A 21,701-nucleotide genomic window follows, 5' to 3' on the forward strand; every position below is an offset into this window, starting at 1 on the left:
TAAGTAGAGGCGCTTCTTTACTTAAAAAATAAATTATGATGAAGTTGAGAGGCTTCTCTTTATTTGTTTAAAAATAATGTCACCTGCAAATTCACCGTTGATTTTGATTCCTTTTCTTTCCAATCTAATGTCTTGAACAATTTTTCAAGTGTTGCTGTGAAAAGTTTTGGTGACATGGTGTCTCTCTGCCGCACTCCCGTGCTGATCCTTATCTTGCTTTGTATCTTCATGTAATCTAATGGTTCATGTGGCATTCTCATAAATGTTTTATATAAGATCAATGTTTACCTCTTCAACATTTTGGGACCTATTCTAGTAGCCTTAATAAAACGACTCACTGGGCCAAAAAATATGAAAAAGAATAATCTGTAAAAAAAAAAAAATCAAGGGCCAATGACCTATTTGTAATCTAAAAGCCCAAATGGCTTGTTTGTAATCTAAATGCCCAATGGACTATTTGTAATCTGTGCCTTACTAGCCACATACGTTGTCAGGGGTGGTAGGTAATGTAGTTGTATTTCTTTATTATCCCTTTTATAGCCCTTAGTAGTCAGCTAGTCATGGAAACACAAGTTCACAGTTGGTGTGGTTACTGCTGAGGCTGGTCAGAAAACGTCCTTATTTGTAGACCTAAGTAGCGTATATGTTTGTAGTGCAAAGGGACCAGGTTCCGTTGGTATTGCAGAATTTGGGACTCCACAGTATCAGCAGGCTCCACAGCAGGTGGTGCCACAGGAGGGGCCACAGATGGTGCAGCAGGAGCACCAAGTGGGGCGACGAGAGCAGCCAGAGGGGCTACTGGTGCTGAGGATGGTCCAGCATCAGATAGATCATCCACCGCTGTGTGTTTGAGGATGATAAACTTCACAGATTCTGGTGCCTGAGAAGTGTCCATCACTGAATCCTCACCCTCTGACACAGGTGGTTGTCTGTTAGATGACCCCTTAAAACCCATGACTTGCTCACCACTTGGGCTACTAAAGGGTTATTATTCATTTAAATGTGTTGTATGTAATTTTTTTTATCACATATTCCATGTTGGTTTATCTTATGTTGTCTATATACTGTAGATAATGCTCATTATATACATAGGCAAGATAGGGCTAATGCCAGCAGTATTTTTTGAGGGTCAATATCGCGGCTGATAACTGGCATCAAAATGACAAATGTGTGGGATTTAGTAATTAATGGTGCCTGTTCAGATATTGTTTATTGGATATGTTAAAAATATATATCTTTTTAGTGACACAATGCTGATGATTTGGACCATAATAATGTTTGTTTTTTTCGGCTATAATAACATGTTTTTGACTAACGGAGTTTGTTAATTATGCCAATGTCTTTTATGGGCTAGTTACTGATTTCTAGATACTGTAGGTGAGAATATCTTTAACAGATTTGTGAAATTTTTCACAAATTCTCTGAATTTTTAATTTTTTACAACATTTTTGCAAGTGTTCACACTCCTCCAAAAAGACAATTTAGCAAAATTTGCAAATATCACAAAATGTTGTAAATATTGCAAAAATTGCAACAAATGCGTACAGCTGTATATTAAAGTCCAGATGACCTTGCACATTTGAATTGTAATGCTTGGAGATTTTCTTAGACGATTTATATGAAAACTTTCGCAAAAAGAGGGCAGGTTTTGTTTTGATCTGCTTCGCAAACTTGGGTGAAAACTTCTCACATCTCCACTAGCTTCTACCTAATTAATGTAAACAATGGATTTCAAAGTAGCAAATAACTGGGTCTCAGTTATAAACAATTTTTTTTTTTTATTCTTTGAAAATAATCAGCGGCGTCCCCATAGAAAAAGCAGAGGATCTCTTACTGAAATACCCGGATACAAAAATGACAATGGCATTCTCACAAAATAGAATATGTAACAAACGGACAGTTTTTTCCCTGAAACATTGTTTACTTGTAATCCAAAAAATAGTACCAGCAGTCTCTGTCTCACGGCTACAGATATAAGCGAATACCAGTGTAGGGAAAATGAATAATTTAATGACACTAATAATAAACTGAAAATATAGCAACAATAGCCAATACGCCAATGCAAGAATAAATATCACCATAGAGGAAATGAAAATATAGGGGGTAGAGGGGAAAGAAGGAGAAGGGGGAAAAAAACACAAAAGAAAAGCAAAAAATCACAAAAATGGAAAAAGGAAAGCAAACTAGGGGGGCGGCCCATTCCCCCTGGTCCCAAAGGGTCCCAGAGGTACTTCCCTAAGCCTTCCCTCCCCACTGTCAAATGATCCCACACTCAGCTAATGATATAAATCTAAAGTCTAAAGAGGGCAAATCACATAAGCAGATATCAAATATCAACCACTGAATGTAGATACAAGAATATTGTGAAAGACACAGAACATATGCAGATATCAGATGTCAATCAGTGAACAAGTATAAGCAAACCCTCTTCCTGGTGCCTTGTCGAGTTCCTCTATGGTGATATTTATTCTTGCACTGGCGTATTGGCTATTGTTGCTATATTTTCAGTTTATTATTAGTTATATTATTAGTGTCATTAAATTATTCATTTTCCCTACACTGGTATTCGCTTATATCTGTAGCTGTGAGACAGAGAGTGCTGGTACTATTTTTTGGATTGTTAGTACTTCTGAAGGGTATTAGGGTCCCTTCCTGTTCCGTGCACCCTGCAACCTTGCTGAGTCATTGTGTCAGAGTGCTGTCTATCACCCCCCCCCTTTCTACCATTGTTTACTTGTAAGTCTTGTGGGTACTATAATTAATCTAGATCTACAGAAGGTTGAGACTTTTTATGTGCATTCTGCCTACTGTACATCCACTTTCTACTGTGCATTGGACTCAATTTTGTGGTACATGGGAGAAGAGTTTGGTACTATTATTTTCTTACCTGAAGCATAATTCTGTGTGCAGGAATGATCCATCTAAACTATTCAAATATTTTAACATTCTTGTCTGATTTATTTTAAAAGTCTTGAATCGTCAATTTAGGGCTGATGGCCCCCAAACTGCATTGCAGGCCCCCCTAGCAGTGAAGGACAGGGACTAAATATGCCATTGAAGAAAACAAACCCCTTTTTTTTTAGACTGAGACCAATAGTTGCACTTTAAATAAACAGAAAAAGGGAACCTACATGCATACAATTGATTATGTAACTCATATTATCTTGATACTGCTCAGTGCTAAACACCAAGTGCTCTGATCTGATCTGTGTTGAGTCGCTGATGTCTGATGTCTTGTCTTGTAGCACTAAGTAACCTGGCTCTAGTACAATACTTATGCTCCTGAATGCTTTGAAGCTCTCGTTTTTAAAGCAGAGAGAATACCACAAGTCACTGAAATCCCTTTTACACATGTAGTTCCCCCCCCCCCCCCCTACACAAGATTGTCAGGATTACTGAATGGATGTTGCACTGAATGCAGGAAGCACGTTATTACATTAAATTCCAACACCGCGTAGCTGTGGTAGCGTAGCTGTGGTAAGAATGTGTGCTTCCCTTATCAGAATATGCTAAGAGCCTAGAAAGACGATCATTGCTTCAGGGTCAGAGATAAAGATGCTACTTACAAGCAATTACTGTGTATAATTACTCATATCATCACATCACTTACTACCACCCTGTATCCCTCCTGCCATTGCCTCCAACTTGCTAGAACGTGTTCTCCTGCATGATGAATTTTCTTCATTTCCCTGCCTTCCTGGACCCTTTACAATTTGGCTTTCATACAGCTCAATAAACAGAGACTTTGCTCACTAAAGTAGCCAATGATCTACATGAAGTTAGATCCCAAGGTCACTTTTCCCTACTAATCCTGTCTGCTGCACTTGATACTATTGATCACTCTCTTCTCCTGCATATTCTAAACTCTCCTGTTATCCACCAGAAAGCTCTATCCTGGTTCTCATCCTACCTCTCTCACTGCACATTCTCTGTCTCTGTTGCGAACATATCTTCGTCTCCTGTTGATCAGTCTGTTGGTGTACCTTAGGGCTCTGTTCTGGGACCTCTCCTATTCTTTCTCTCCACACTATCACTTGGTGACCTCATCAACTAGCGGTCGTCTGTGACTGTCAATGAAAAGGTAATGGTACGAAGTACCCCCTGGTACCATCACATTTCAGTCACTGGTGCCTGGATGTAATCAGTGAATCACAACCTTGAAGCATGATGTGAAAGGTGCGCTGGGAGTCATCGGGCTCTGGGCTCATCAATATCGCTCTTATGATGCTTGCTTACGAGACTATATCATATTAATTTCCCACGACAGTTTGCACTGATAATCAAGGATGAATGGGACCTGCACTTGGAATTATGCCAGCAGAGGACTAATGCCGTTATTAATGTATTGTCAGATCTTTAAATATGTTTATATATTCTCATTTACCTGTTATATCTTCATCTGCAGGGGTTGTGGATTATATCTGAGTGATGTTCTCATACTAATAAGTGTTATATATTTATGGTACCTGGGTTACCTACTTACACAGTAGAGATGTTTGGCCTCCTCTCTCTTTGTGAATTATTAATAGCACTTTAGCATTGTATAGTACATTTTACAGCACTTTGCATTGTTATACAGTATGCTTTACATGTATGGTAGGGAACTGTAGCTATTTAAGAATGGATTAAGCTCAGCATATTGTTTTTAATGTCAGATTTTCTTATGATCTGTTATTAATATTATAATAATTTTTTATGTTGTGAAGTATTCTAGTGTGCCCTATTTTTTAGGCGTTCTAGTACCTCATCTATGGATTATTTTGGTAAAAACTCAATGAACACGGTATCATTTTCTTAATGATAACTGTACAGTTATTAGTATTTCATATAATGCATTTCACCCAACAAAAAAATTGTAAATTTAGCTATATAACATGATAAATGAGAGTAAGCAATAAGTAAGTAATACTAAATTAAGTTAAAATAAGCCAAACTTAAATTCCAATAGTCAAAGTCAAACCATCTATAATTGTAGTGACCACATGAAGACGAAGCAATATCCTACATGTGTTTTTTTTTAAATAAATCAGTTCTGTACTATGAGAAAATACTTGTACCATTTTTTTTCCGAAAACAATTCTGAATCACATTTTTAATGTATTATAATGTAACAAGCATTTTTTGTTTCGATAGCAACCATTTACAAAGTCAGATCCCCTTCCTCTTCTGAAACAAGCTTTGGCAGCCCCCTTTCTGGACCCTGCCCCCTCTCTAGCAGTGCACCAATTGTGTCTAGTGACTGCCTTGTCACATGATCTTCACCACAGGACTTTGCATCTTTGGTCCTCTTCTGCTGCACTCACAGCCATTTAGTGAACCCCTGAGCCGAATCTTCGCAGATTAATCGCAGGAGAACGGATCGAGCGGCAACTTAGATAATTACTTATCACTGTGTGGTTTGTATTGATGCACATATTAAAGGGGGAGGGGATGGAAAAAAAGAAAAACTGGCAACTTGGACTGTTGCTTTAAGTGTTCCTTTTAAACTTAAAACATTCAATAGTTGAATGACCCAAGAAAAGTTGTTTCATTGCTCTTTTTATGTAATGTGTACAGGGACACATGCAACTCTAATTAAAATGTTCATAAAAGAGCAAATAGTAAAGGGTATTTGAAATTAAAAGTTGAAGGATGACATACACACATACAGTACGTACATACATTACGTAAATGCTATCAGTGACTTGATCATGCTCTTCACTGTTATTTGATTGTCTGGCACAATTTGTAGTATGATCTCATAAACACCGTCTGTGTTGTACTTAATACATAATTATTTGAGTATATGGAGAGGTATTGTTTATGGTAGACAAGCTTTTGATGATTTATTAGATGGTACTTCTCGGAATCTAAGAACATAATTTGAAGACAAAAGGATTGCTATAAAAGCCAACGTTAAAAATAGTATCCCCGTGTTATGTATGGCCTTAAGTTTAATAATGGATGAAACAACTTGCATTTCTGTGCACTTCAGTTTACTGCATCTCAGTTGCTTTGAAAAAAATCCCTATGGGGGGCACTCCGTCAGCGAAAAATGATACCCACGGGGCAGGTGAGGAATAGTGATGAGTGAAGAGGATACCACTTCTTTTTATTTTAGAACCCTGCAATTCAACTTCTGTTTTTATTCCCTTGCCAGCCAAAGTGCCTGTCAATGCGCTTGCAAGGGCTAACTCGCTTTCTATTTTCAGTGCATAGTGTCTAATACCATATTTAACAGGTGTAGTATACATTTTTGAAGTGAAACTTCCTTAGTGGCACCTCATTCGAACTGGGGCAAAAATGGATTGTGGAGACAGAAATTAAACGGATGTGACGTCAGTGCTGGCAGTTGAGTGTTCTGGCTCAGCCCAACCCCAACACTGACATCACACCCGCTCCAAAAATTAAATCCGGCGGCGGCGATAGGCGCCGCTCCTAATGGCCGCCGTTCCCCGCTCGCTGCCATGCCGCGCATGCGCTGTTGTGATGGCTAACCCCTCCCCTCAGCCCCGGCCGCTCCAGCACATGCGTGCCGCCATTCCCCCCAGATGCATTGCTACAGCGGCTCCCCGGGGGGCTGGAGGCCGCTGACCCGGCTGCCGGAGGAAGCCAACACCAATGGCTGCGGGGTCTGCGTGCTGCGCAACTGTGCTGCCATCGGCGGCGAGTGAACGTCCGTGCATGCGCAGCAGTGATGGCGGCAGAAGAGGCTGTTGGTGTTGGCTGTGCAAGGGAATGCATCCCCCACAGCACCATCAGGGGGGGGGAAGGAAGAGCGCTCCACGTGCATTACCGTGCCCTTCTGTAACCCCCTTGTGGCCCCGTACCTCCGCCGGGGAGCTGGATGCAACAGGACACGCAGCTCTACGGGTGGTAGAGAATGGGGGCTGCTCCGCGGTCGTGTACCTCCGGGGGGGGGGGGGAGGAGGGCAGGACAGGACACAGACAGAGAGACATACACACCACACAAACACTGACAGACATACACACATACACACACACTGACTGACACACATACACACACACTGACTGACACACACACACACATACACACACACACACTGACTGACACACACACATACACACACTGACTGACACACACACATACACACACTGACTGACACACATACACACACACAGACTGACACACACATACACACACAGACTGACACACATAGACACACAGACTGACACACACACACACACACACACACACACACACACACAGTGACACACATACACAGACTAACACACACACACTGACTGACACACATACACACACACACTGACTGGCACACTGTGAGGATTCGGGGATTGCGTCCCTTGCGGCGCGGTTCCTCCTCTTTACGTAATAGTACCGCAGCGGCTGCTGCCTCCGATCTGCCTCCCGCTGGTGCGCGCACTCCCGCTCTGTTTACAGAGCGCGTGCGCACCCGCGCCTCTTCTACCAGGTCACAGACCTTAGCTCCGCCCCCTCAGTCACGCCGCACCTCCGCTGCGCGCGGCGTGCATGCGTGACGTCGCGCAACGAGCCCCAGCTGCGAGTCAAGATTGCTGTGAGCCCTTGTCTCTTGCAGCCTATCCTTTGCATCTGCAGAGGCTCCGCCCCCACTCCGCCTCCTCTCCTACTGGTTCCTGTCTCCTATAAGAAGCTTCCTCTTCCTGTCATACCTTGCTGAACATAACCTTATGTAGCCTTTGCGTGTGCCTGTCTTGTCCAGCCCAGTCTTGTCTTGTTCTCTGCAGTTAACCTCTCGTGTACCGACCTGGCTTTACTTTTGGATACTCTCTGGCTCCTGACCTCTGGCTTACGGATAACGACGACGAGTACCTCTCCAACCCCAGACCACAGGCTTACGGACACCAACTACGTGTATCTCTCCAACCCACGGACCCCGGCAAGTATTGGATTAACCCTTTCTACATACCCAGACCCAGCAACGCTACAAACCACCTTCTGGGCTCGCCTCTGTTACTGTGTGTGGCACAGTCCTTCCCACCTCAGTCCCGGGGTCAGGTCTTGTTTGTGGGCTCGCGCAAGCGTTACAGTATGTTCAGCCCAACAAACATTGACCCCCCTGAGGTGGGCCGAACCACAACGGTTGCTACTCTAGTGGGAAACATACCCCAGGAACCACGTCTTCCGATACCTAATCAGTATGCGGGTGAACCCCTAGGATGCCGAGGCTTCCTGAACCAATGTGACGTCCACTTTGAATTAACCCCTTCTCGCTTCTCTACCGATAGATCTAAAGTGGCTTTTATTTTTTCATTGTTAACCGGAGATGCACTGGCCTGGGTAACTCCTATCTGGGAGTCAATGCCTGAACTCACGCATAACTTTATTTCTTTCAAAAGAAGGTTTCTGCAGGTTTTTGACACTCCTGGCCGCAAGGCTACTGCGGTCTCTTCTCTTTTCCATATCACCCAGGGCCACCGGACCGTCGCAAAGTACGCTCTTGAGTTTCGGATTATTACAGCGGAGACCGGTTGGAACGACGAGGCTTTAACTGCAGCCTTCTGGCATGGCCTCTCTGACTCCGTGAAGGATTCATTGGCTGCACGTGAAAGACCCACTGCCCTGGAGGATCTGATCTCTACATGTATACGGGTGGATCAACGCCTCCAAGAGAGACGAAGTGAACGCCGGATTACACATACGCCGGTACCTATACCTATCTCTCCTACTCTCTCTCCTTCTTTTGTTCCAGTTCCTGAAGCACCAGACCCCATGCCGCTGGAAACTCACCATTTGTCTTTTATGGAGAAACAGCGCCGGAGAAGCGAGGGGCTATGTCTTTATTGTGGTCTAGCGGGTCATTTGGCGTATCGCTGTCCTACGCGTCCGGGAGAACGTCAGCGGTCTATAAGGTATGACGGAGTTGCTTTGGATACCATATCTTCTTCTTCCTCTTCCAAGGGGAATCTGTGTAAAAGGATCCTTCTACCTATCATAATGGAGGGTACGGACTTTCATACATCTGCACTTGCCTTCATCGACTCTGGGTCTGGAGGAAATTTCGTGGACCAGAATTTTGCAATAAAACACCGGATCCCACTGCTTAGGAAGTCCACTCCCTTAGGACTCGAAGCGATAGACGGCCGTCCACTCCAGCCTGCCTTTATCACCCTGGAGACCGTGATCTTCACCCTTTCCACCAAGGATGGACACAAGGAACAAATCTCGTTGAACGTCATTCATTCACCATCTATACAGGTAATCTTGGGCCTCCCCTGGTTACAACTGCACAATCCCGTGATTGACTGGACTGATAAACAACCCATACGTTGGGCTACCCCATGTATCATTCCTTGTGCTCTCACTTCACTCTCTCTTGCCGATTTAGAGACTGCGGATCCTTCCAAGGGGTTACTTCCAGAAGTCTACCATGAATTTTTTGATGTTTTCGACAAGGTCCGTTCAGAGATTCTTCCTCCTCATCGTCCCTTCGATTGTCCCATTGATCTGATTCCTGGTGCCGTTCTGCCTAAAGGCAAGTCTTACCCTCTGTCCCTTCCTGAGTCCCGAGCCATGTCCGAGTATATCCAGGAGAACTTAAAGAAAGGTTTTATTAAGAACTCCATCTCTCCTGCTGGGGCAGGGTTCTTCTTTGTAAAGAAAAAGGACGGATCCCTTCGCCCGTGCATTGATTATAGAGGCTTGAATAAAATAACACAGAAGAACCGTTACCCGTTACCACTCATATCTGAACTGTTTGACCGTCTCCAAGGTGCCTCCATTTTCTCCAAACTGGATCTCCGGGGTGCCTACAACCTGATACGCATAAGGGAGGGAGACGAATGGAAAACGGCCTTTAACACCCGCGACGGTCATTATGAGTACCTAGTAATGCCGTTTGGACTCTGCAACGCCCCGGCGGTCTTTCAGGAGTTTGTTAACGAGATTTTCCGTGATGTTCTCAATTTATTCGTCATTGTATATCTTGATGATATACTAATTTTTTCTAAATCCTTGCCTGAACATATCCAGCATACCAAGCTGGTACTCTCTCGGCTTCGCCAGAATCGTCTGTATGCTAAGATGGAGAAGTGTATGTTTCACAAAAATTCTACTTCCTTCCTGGGTTATATAATCTCCGAGAAGGGATTTTCCATGGATCCTGAGAAACTAAGGGCGGTATTAGATTGGCCCCAGCCCACATCGCTTAAAGCCATACAGCGATTCCTTGGATTTGCCAATTATTATCGTAGGTTCATCCATAAATTCTCCACACTGGTTGCTCCTATCACCGCTTTGACCAAGAAAGATGCTGATCCTTCCTCCTGGCCTCCGGAGGCTGATCTTGCTTTCAAGTCTTTAAAGAAGGCCTTCACCACCGCTCCTATTTTGCATCACCCCGATCCCTCCCTTCCCTTCACGTTGGAGGTCGATGCTTCGGATATTGGAGCCGGGGCAGTGCTCTCCCAAAGACGTTCTCCTCAAGATCACCTGCATCCATGCGGCTACTTTTCCAAGAAATTCTCCCCCGCAGAGATCAACTATGATGTAGGGAATAGAGAACTTTTGGCTATCAAACTTGCACTCCAAGGGTGGAGACACCTTCTTGAAGGTACCGAGAAACCAATCCTTATTCTTACTGACCACAAGAATTTATTGTATATTGAAGGTGCTCGACGCCTTGGTTCCCGTCAAGCTCGCTGGGCTCTTTTTTTCTCAAGATTCAACTATGTAATCTCTTACATTCCTGGTACAAAGAATTTGAAGGCTGATGCTTTGTCCCGCCAATTCATCCCCGGAGACCGATCCGACGACCTTCCAGAGACTATTCTTCCTTCAAGATTGATCATTGCAGCTAATTCCTTCGATATTTTGGACAAAATTCTGGACTCTCAAGCCCGGATTCCAGAGGGTCTGGAGGTACCTGAGGGCTGCCTATATGCGGCAACCAAATTCCGTCAAAAGATTCTTGTGTGGGGTCATGCTTCCAGGTCAGCCGGTCACCCTGGGATCAGAAGAACCACCGACTTAATCAGACGTACTTTCTGGTGGCCAGAGATGTTGAACGACATTAAGGAATTTGTTTCATCTTGTTCCATCTGTGCTCGGAATAAGTCCGTTCGAAAAAAGCCTTCTGGTCTGCTACGCCCGCTCCCCATTCCTGAACGCCCCTGGTCCCATTTATCAATGGATTTTATTGTGGAGCTGCCCATTTCCAATGGCATGAATACCATCTTGGTCATTGTGGATAGGTTCTCCAAGCAGGCTCATTTCATACCCCTCAAGGGCCTCCCTAACTCTGCAACTCTAGCTGATATCTACGTCAAGGAAATCTTTCGTATACATGGGGTTCCTGTTTCAATTGTATCCGACCGTGGATCTCAATTTGTATCCAAGTTTTGGCGAGCGTTTTCTCAAAGACTCAATATCTCGCTTCTTTTTTCTTCCGGGTATCACCCACAAACCAATGGACAGACTGAAAGGGTAAATCAATCATTAGAACAATATCTAAGATGTTTTGTTTCAGATACACAGGATAATTGGGCTGAGCTCTTACCGTGGGCTGAGTTCGCACATAACTCCCTTAGAAACGAATCCACCCAAGAGTCGCCCTTCTTCATCAACTACGGCTACCACCCTAACTCTCTGCCCATTTCTTCTAATACCTCTGGAGTCCCTGCTGCTGATGCCAGAATCAATGCTCTTCAAGAGTCATGGAATAAGATTCGGAGAACTCTCCAGGAATCCGTTCGAAGACAAAAGACCCAGGCAGATCGATTTCGTCTAGAGGCGCCCAGGTTTAAGACAGGAGACAAGGTATGGCTCTCATCAAGGAACATCAGATTAAAGACACCTACCTTAAAATTGGCTCCCAGATTCTTGGGACCATTCAAGATCCTGGAACAGGTTAATCCTGTGGCGTACCGCCTGGACTTACCTCCCTCTATGAAGATACCATCGGTGTTCCATGTCTCTCTTCTGAAACATGTCAAACAGAGTTCCAGGTATCCTGATGTTGTTTCCCCTCCTCCTCCTGTGTTGGTGCATGGTCAAGAGGAATTCGAGATCCGCTCTCTCATTGATTCAAGAATCTCCAGAGGGAAGGTGCAGTTCCTTGTACACTGGAAGGGTTTCGGCCCTGAAGAACGTTCTTGGGTCTCCGGTGACCAGATTCACGCTCCCGGCTTGCTCAGACGCTTCCATGCCAGGTACCCAGACAAGCCATTTATGGATCGTCCGGAGTTCGATCCTCAAGGGGGGGGTACTGTGAGGATTCGGGGATTGCGTCCCTTGCGGCGCGGTTCCTCCTCTTTACGTAATAGTACCGCAGCGGCTGCTGCCTCCGATCTGCCTCCCGCTGGTGCGCGCACTCCCGCTCTGTTTACAGAGCGCGTGCGCACCCGCGCCTCTTCTACCAGGTCACAGACCTTAGCTCCGCCCCCTCAGTCACGCCGCACCTCCGCTGCGCGCGGCGTGCACGCGTGACGTCGCGCAACGAGCCCCAGCTGCGAGTCAAGATTGCTGTGAGCCCTTGTCTCTTGCAGCCTATCCTTTGCATCTGCAGAGGCTCCGCCCCCACTCCGCCTCCTCTCCTACTGGTTCCTGTCTCCTATAAGAAGCTTCCTCTTCCTGTCATACCTTGCTGAACATAACCTTATGTAGCCTTTGCGTGTGCCTGTCTTGTCCAGCCCAGTCTTGTCTTGTTCTCTGCAGTTAACCTCTCGTGTACCGACCTGGCTTTACTTTTGGATACTCTCTGGCTCCTGACCTCTGGCTTACGGATAACGACGACGAGTACCTCTCCAACCCCAGACCACAGGCTTACGGACACCAACTACGTGTATCTCTCCAACCCACGGACCCCGGCAAGTATTGGATTAACCCTTTCTACATACCCAGACCCAGCAACGCTACAAACCACCTTCTGGGCTCGCCTCCGTTACTGTGTGTGTGTGGCACAGTCCTTCCCACCTCAGTCCCGGGGTCAGGTCTTGTTTGTGGGCTCGCGCAAGCGTTACACACACATACACACACTGACTGACACACACACACACACACACACTGACTGACTGACTGACTGACTGACTGACTCACACACACACACACACACACACACACACACACACACTGACTGACACACATACACACACACTGACTGACACACATACACACATACACACACACACACTGACTGACACACATACACACACACACTGACTGACACACATACACACACACTGACTGACACACATACACACACACACACACACACACACTGACTGACACACACACACACACACACACACACACACACACACACACACTGACTGACACACATACACACACACTGACTGACACACATACACACATACACACACACACACACTGACTGACACACATACACACACACACTGACTGACACACATACACACACACTGACTGACACACATACACACACACACACACACACACACACACACACTGACTGACACACATACACACACTGACACACATACACACTGACTGACACACATACACACACACACTGACTGACACACATACACACACAAACTGACTGACACACATACACACATACACTGACTGACACACATACACACACAAACACTGACTGATACACATACACACACACTGACTGACACACATACACACACACTGACTGACACACATGCACACAAGGAATTCACACTTAGTGCAAATAGCTAATACAGGGGATGTGTGTCGAGCACGCGCATTATAAGTCAAATTTATTTGCGTTTTGTCAATGAAATTGTATTTTGATTTTTAATTAAAACATCACCAACACAAATACAATTTCTGTGTCAAAAGTCAAAGAAGTTTCACTTACTATGCACAAAAAACAAAACTGTGCGCTACTACCTAACTACCTATAAAGTTTAAATGTATATATATATATACAGTGCAGTGACTATACCATCAATTTAGTGATAAAAATTAAAAAAAAAAATTAAACCACAACTCCCACAGTGAGATAATTATACATTAAATAATAAGTGCCACATAACCGTGTTGGGGATAATGGCGTCTGCAGCTGTAAACGCAGGGGTGGCTCAGCACCCCACACACACTAAGAGAATGGAAACAAAAGAAAACAGCGCACAACGCCAAATAGTGAAGCAAATTCAACAATATATTATAGAATTAAAAAGGGGGTAATATATCTGCGTACATGAAAAAAGTTGGTAAAAGGCATGTAGTGTGTATCACACTGTTTACCACTCGGCAGCTGTTAGCTGTAGATTCAGGTGCTTGCTTCCCTCTGCTGCTGCAGCTCAGTTGATTCTGGGGCAGGACGTCAGTCTTTTCACTCCCAAGGGGATTTCCCTTCATGCAGCCAGGTTCAGCAGCTGGTACTGGGGCTCGGTGAAATCGCTCCTGCTTCCTGGCCGATATGAAGCTGCTCCTGTACCTCGGCAGGTGTATCCTCTGCACAGAGGTTAAAACGCAGCTTGCTGGGGTGCCCTCAGCGTGCCACGGTGCCGCTCGGTCGCGGGACGCTGTGTAATGACGTCACTGTCTACACAGCAGTGGTGGATTCAATAGGGAAGTTTGAACAGTCTTACAAAGTCTCTCACAAGTGTCCAAAACAGCACACAGGATGAAATAAAAACAGGACAGGCCAATACATAGACAAAGGCCAATGTAAGCAGATATAAGGCAATAGAATGTTACATCCAACTAGTTTCGTAGAATTAACTACTTCTTCAGGGAATAATTAGGCCATTACCCAGAGGTCTTAAATACCTCACATAGATACCTTATTGGTCAACCAATTAGGGATAGACCAATCATCTATAATAGGTAATGGTCTGCGTGATAGGGAAGATGTGTAGTTTACTTTAAAAACAACAACTTTATTAACAAGAAAACAAAAAAACAAAACAAAAAAAACAATACCTATTTAATATAAACTTACATATACGTAGACAAAACCTAGCATAAATAATTAAAAACATGCTGGAATAAAAGAAACACAATATTAGTCGACTTAAAATAGACACCATCATTACTTGCATAAAAAGATGTAACTAGAAAAAAGCGTAGGATAAAGAAAGGAAAACAGAGATACAGAGATAAATGATACATCCCCTAGGTACAGAGGGGTGGTGAGCTAAAGATTCAATAAAGTGCCCAAATATCCACATCCTCATTTAACCCCTTAGGGGACATAGTATCTAACTTATGTATCCAATATGTCTCTTTAGAAGACAATGTTTTAACTCTGTCCCCTCCTCTTCTATTTACAGGAATCAACTGAATCCCCTTAAAAGTGAGACTTGACGGATCTTTATTATGGTGTATCAGGAAGTGTCTAGATACACTATGTTTTTCAAAACCATTTTTAATATTTCTGACATGTTCCTGAATCCGAACTTTAAGGCTGCGTTTGGTTCTGCCTACATATTGATACCCACTCGCACATTCCAATAGGTATACAATATGTGTAGAGGTACATAGAATAAAGTCATCAATATTAAAAACTTCCTTCGTTACTTGTGAATAAAAAGTGTGTTTGTCAGGATGTTGGTATTTACAAATCGTGCAATTACCACAGATATAGTTGCCTTTTGGTTTAGGCCCTAGCCAGTTCTTTTTCGATGTTGTATTGCTCTTACTTATAAAAACATCACTAGGAGCTAACAAGTTTTTGATATTTTTTGCTCTCCTGTAAATAAACCGTGGTTTAACGTCAAGATGTGATCCCAAAATGGGATCATTGCACAATATACCTCAGTGTTTGTTAAAAACCTTTTCAATGTCTCTATGAACCGAATTAAAGTCTGTAATGAAAGCCACATTAAGAGTGTCCTTTTATGTGTTTTGACCTTCTTTATTTTTAATCGTGGATCTATTTTGAACTAACATATCCTTACGATCCATATGCCTTTTACCAACTTTTTTCATGTATGCAGATATATTACCCCCTTTTTAATTCTATAATATATTGTTGAATTTGCTTCACTATTTGGCGTTGTGCGCTGTTTTCTTTTGTTTCCATTCACTTACTATGCGCGTGCACAGCACACACAGCTTTTTTTTTGACTCAAAGGTGCACGTTGATCTTTAAATATTTTCTAATTGGACTTTTGTTTCGTCATGGCTGCTTAAGGCACATTAGTTTTAGACAGATCGGAGTTATACATATTAATACATGTAATACATATTTAATACATGTAACGGTTTCGCAAGAGGGGCTACTTAAAATCAGTTAAAGTGAGTTAAAACGACTATCTGCAGATGTATCAAGACACTGGTCCTGGTATTGGGGCAAGCTGCGAGACTCCACCCAAGGGAAAACTTAGTTTACTGCAGACTTGCTGCAGGAAGCCTACGAAATGACATCCCACGGCTAAGTTTTTAAAAAAAAAAATAGCAGCAAGATTAGAAAGAATTCAGGGCACATAACTATACTCCTTGAGAAAGCATAAGCACTTGCGTGAAACGCGTGGGAGGACTACCCTGTCATATTTTGTATTACACTGTGGATTGCATCTTTTCTTGTCACGGCTATTTGAACAATTGTCTACGTATGCGTGTTAGCACACATTTCAAAGATTTCATTTTTAATCAGTATACAACAAAACACCCTACAACCCAAGCCTCATATGAGGCTTCGATGCTGTCAGTGTCCACACTGAAGCTCCTACGACCATGTTCCCTTGCAGCCTTCATCACTTCCGTCCATACTGAAGCTACTGTGGTCATCGTGGGTTCTGCCTAGAAAAAGACAGGACTTCCTCCATGAAGTTGCCAGTGCATGGTTTCAGATTGATCCAGTATAATCCAAATTTGGCATGATCAGAAGTAACAAAATGAAATGTGAGAAAAAAAACCCTATTCTCTATTGCATATCACATCTTCTAAACCGCGTCTATAAAACGTGACAAACCGCACGGTTTAACAGCCAAAACGCCCGGATTGTACTTGCTTTTGAAGCAGGATGACCTGAGGTGGTGCTAACTCCCTCCGCAGTCTGACTTAGGGGTCTTGCTCTCTCAGCCAGACTCTGGATGTACCTCGCAATGCCAATCTCGCCACCCTTGAGCTGGCATGAAAGAAAACCGATCGGATTGGAAGAGCAAGAGTGAAACTGCTTCTAATAAAGCCTTTCAGACACGGATTGGACATGTGAGGACTGTTTACAGAATAGAAAAGCGTGCCAAGATGATCGGAAAAGGCTGTTTGGGAGCCATTTTCAAATTGCATTCAAGAATCTTAATAAGACATCTATGTTTCATGAATTTTTCTGTCATCCCTCTAATTATTTTACCTTTTTTGATGGCGCCACAATGTCACCACAACATACACTGTAAATACTAAAGTACTACTACATCTCATAAAATATGTAGGTATGCTTACTTAATCCTACATTTTAATTAAATATTGCTGTTTAAAAGTACTGTTGGTGTTTTCTTCTGTCTAAGTAACCTAAGGCTTAGAAGCTACATGATTATTGAGTATTACTTTGTAGTACATATGTACTGTATGGTATAAACATCAACAGTTGCAGCATGTTAATTTCCAGGATATCTGAACATGAAATGTTGTCTGATGATCTCTAGTATTGCAGTAATTATTATTCCATATCTTGCACATGGTAGAATATATTTCAGTCTCTGATTAGCCCAGAGCTGTAATTTATTTACATCTATTACTAGTGCTCTACTGTAATTTTGTCTCATGTTCAAACGTAATTTTCCATTTCCACCATTTAGCTCATTAACACACATATTAACCAGAAAGAGTTGCAGCAAAGATCACAACACAGTCTCCTGTGGGACATTATCGACTATTTCCTTCCATTCAGAATACTCTGTTCTACTGCAAAACTGATTTTAAATACCATGTAATTGAAATAATATGTTTGTGTGTACCATTAAAATAATCAGTATGAGGCTCAAACTCAGCTGTCTGCTTCTTTGTCTAGAATATGGTATTTGGATAAGTATTCATTTGCTCATTATGCTCACAAAGTGCTAATGGTTCATACTGTATTTTTGTATGTATGTACTGTATGTCTTTATTTATATTGTGCCCATCAAGTACATAGCGCTTTACAATAAATGTGACATAATATTATAACACATTGGGAATAAGCACCTCAGACATAAAACAATAGGAAAAGCAGTTCCTGCCCCGAAGAGCTTACAATCTAAGTGTTTTTCTGCATTTTCCGAATTTGCTAAAAATCTATGCAAAGTAATTTGAAAAAAACGTAATATTTCAATATTTGTTCTATTCATTGTTCAATACCTACATAACATCACTGGATAGCCCTATGAAACAAAAATGTTATTATGTACTGGGAGCACATGCTGTAAAATATTCTGCTATTGTTGATTTGTCAGAAACAAAGAGATATGCCACGCTGCATAAATTCATATGTGTATTATTTAGTTAATCATTTGGTACAAAATTCTACTTTGTCAGACACACAGTGATAGTGAAATTACATTTATATAGTGAGAACTCCAATCCCTCATGTGATGACAACTTCTTGTTTCATGCACATGTAAGAAATGATTAAAGATGAAAAGGGGGTTCTCTAGTTGAATTTGCTGAACCACTGCAGTATATAAGCAATATTTTACTAAAGTCCTTAAGTAGAAGAAAGGGGCCATCAGGTTATCTACAACACTATTCACTTTGCTTTCTCCTGCTCTGTAGTCTTTTTGGCTGCACATCAATGTGCTATTTCAGGCTTCTTTTTCGAGCTATGTCATGCATTTTAATACATCAATTATTCAAGTATATATACGTACCAATATCTAAAAACCTAAGATGAAAAGCACACGCGCCAAAGTGTGATACAGTTGTAGCCCCTTATAAACAGCACAGGCTATACCTATCTTCCTCCTCCTGTGGTAAGTCCTGTTAAAGGCAGGCACCAGTAGTCATCATGGGTTTTCCCCCTTCCACGCCCTGCCCTGAGTGGTAGATGCAGGCCTCTGACTCTGCTGAAGGCATGAGACGGAGGGGAGGCTCTGCTGACATCATGAGGGGTGGGGCTGAGTCTATTTAGCAGCCAGCTCCTGTGAGTGACTGTCTGTTATGTCCGAGGAGTTGTCCCTCCTGTTCCTCGCAGGTATGCACCCCCACTACGCATGTGATCTGCCCTCACGCACCCTAGACACCACAGATGAGTCTGGGGGGTGGGGGACAAGGGTTACATTTGGAGGCGAGCTGCTGAGATTGCCAGAACAGGTCAGGCTTACAGCGAGGCGGAACGGGAAGAGTGAGATGCACTCTCCGTGCAAGTGCTGGAGAAGGAAGGGCGCAATTGCATATACCGGGGGTAGTCAGGGGAGCGTGTCTGGGGTGATGGGGAGAATCCATTCCCCACCGCGAGGATAACCTCGGAGGTGGGCAGCGGGGTATTGACGCCCCAGCCCAGACCATCCTGTCGGAGGAGAGACTTGGAGGGAAGGAGAGGAGGAAAGACCTGTGAAGGGAGGAGAGCGGAGTAATTAGCGGGACTTTGCTGTTGTTGTTGTGGCTGCTGGTCGCCACTACATTTGGAGTCGCTGATCTGACCAATAAAGAGACAATACTTTTATACAAAGACTGTTGTGTGAGTCTGGAGCAATCACCCTGGGACCAGGGTTCATTCTTCTGTACAGGTCCTATCCCATATCCCTGGGAGTATAGAAGATGGAGGCGCTGCACCACTAAGAAAGTATGGAGGCTACCACCCCAGAAGCCTGGTCCTGTCTCCCCAATAACAACGCGGGAAGCTCAGGCCCTCCTGTTCCTCTCAGGTATGCACCACCACTACGCATGTAATCTGCCCTCACGCACCCTAGACACCACAGATAAGTCTGGGGGGGGGGGGGGACCAGGGTTACACAGTATAAAAATATTTAATGAATTGATGTAGTGTTTAGACAAATGCTCATTCACAAGGTGAAAAAGGTTAAAATCACATAGAGTGTATAACTGTTATTATAGGCTAAAGCTGTAAAATTCTGGGCATTATTGAAATCCCTGCTCTCTGATTGGTTAATATTCCGGGCATTATTCATTCAGTAATGCCTGGAATTTTTGCAGCTTGCAATGTGTTTATTTCCAATGTGTTTATTTCCAGACAATGAACTTTCAGAACAGCGCTGAGACAGGGCAGGGGATTGGTCAGGAGGCAGGAACAGCTCTCAGACAGGACAGGGGATTGGCCAGATAGCAGCAGCAGGTAGTGACTCCTCCCCCTCCCTCCGTGAACAGAGCTTCATTTTGAGTTGAGGAGCGAGAGAGAGTGTGTTTGTGTAGCTGCAAAGTTAGTGGGTGTCTGCAGTTTGTTTGTAGCTGCAGTCTCTCTCTCTCTCTCTCTCTCGTTTGTATGTGTATATGTATGTAGCTGCAGTGTGTGTGTTTGTAGAGCTGCAGTGTGTGTGTGCGTGTGTGTACACAGAGGGGGCGGCAGTGTGTGGATAAAGATAGCTGCAGTGTAAGCGTATATAGAGGTGCTTTAATGTATTTACCATTTTATTTTAATATTTTTTTTTTATATATAACTACAGCAGGGCCCCTGGTATACGGCAGGTTCCGTTCCAGAGGCCCGCCGTATAGTGAAAATCGCCGGAAAGCGGATCCGGCGATTTTCACTTCTGCGCATGCGCAAACTGGCATTTTTGCTGCTCTGCGCATGCGCAACCTCTGGTATGCGCGCGCAACCTCTGGTATGCGCGCGCAACCTATGGTATGCGCGTGCAACCTGCGGTCTGCGCATGCGCGCCGGGCGCACCCGCCCATTCTGCGCATGCGCGATTCACAAACCAAGATGGCGCCCCCCTTCTAGGTGCCGCCGTATCAGCGGATCGCCGAGAAGCGAATCGCCGAGAAGCGGGGCCCTGCTGTATACAAAAGTATCTATTATTTATTAAAAAAAGCCTACATTTAGCCTGTAATAGTAATAATCCCTCAGGACAGGGCATTACAGCTGTTGGAGGTTAGTGGCTCCTCCTTCCCAGGTTTTAAGCCCGCCCCTCCCCACTTCCCAAGTGCGTAGGTCCTTTCATTCTACTGGATACAGATCCAATGGTGGTCTTTCTCCCTCCTAATAGAGGTAAATGAGAATTTTAATTCTAATAGAGATATATTAGTATTTTAACTGGTAGTGTTAGGCCTTACGAACAGGTGTCTGCCTTGTCGTGGCTCGCAAGCTTACAACGTTTTGGCCAAAGGGTTAAACTAAATGACCCTTTTTCAAGAGAATATATAAGTATTTCACTGTGTATTTTTGTCATGTTGGATGTAGCATTGGGCTTCTCTGTCGTGTGTTGTCTCAGTAGAGCTGTCAGGATATCGCCAGTCTCTCGTATTCAATGCCAATTCACAAGTCCCGTATTCAGTGTCTCAGTGTAGGAAATACAGATCTTTAAATATGGGATATAATGCCAGCCTCACTCAAATTAATGAGTTGATGGGAATTCAGAGAAACAACACCTGGTAAAGATAATGTTGCAAATATATATTTATAGTCTCAACGTCCCAAAATATAGGGCAAAAGGCAATTTAACCATAAAGCTGCACCCAGTAACCTGTTTACAGCAAACTGGCAGAATCCCAACAGGATATCTGCCGGTATCAATAAATCACAGGTTGTTTGCTGGAAAAAAATGAAGTAACCGCTCAAATGTGATCGCAACTGAACAAACCGTGGGGTGCTGAAGTCCACAGACACTACGTGTCGCATTGTGTCACGTGACATAACGTAACCCTATGC

The sequence above is a fragment of the Ascaphus truei genome, chromosome 1 (genome assembly GCF_040206685.1).
Source record: "Ascaphus truei isolate aAscTru1 chromosome 1, aAscTru1.hap1, whole genome shotgun sequence".
Taxonomy (NCBI): Eukaryota; Metazoa; Chordata; class Amphibia; order Anura; family Ascaphidae; genus Ascaphus; species Ascaphus truei.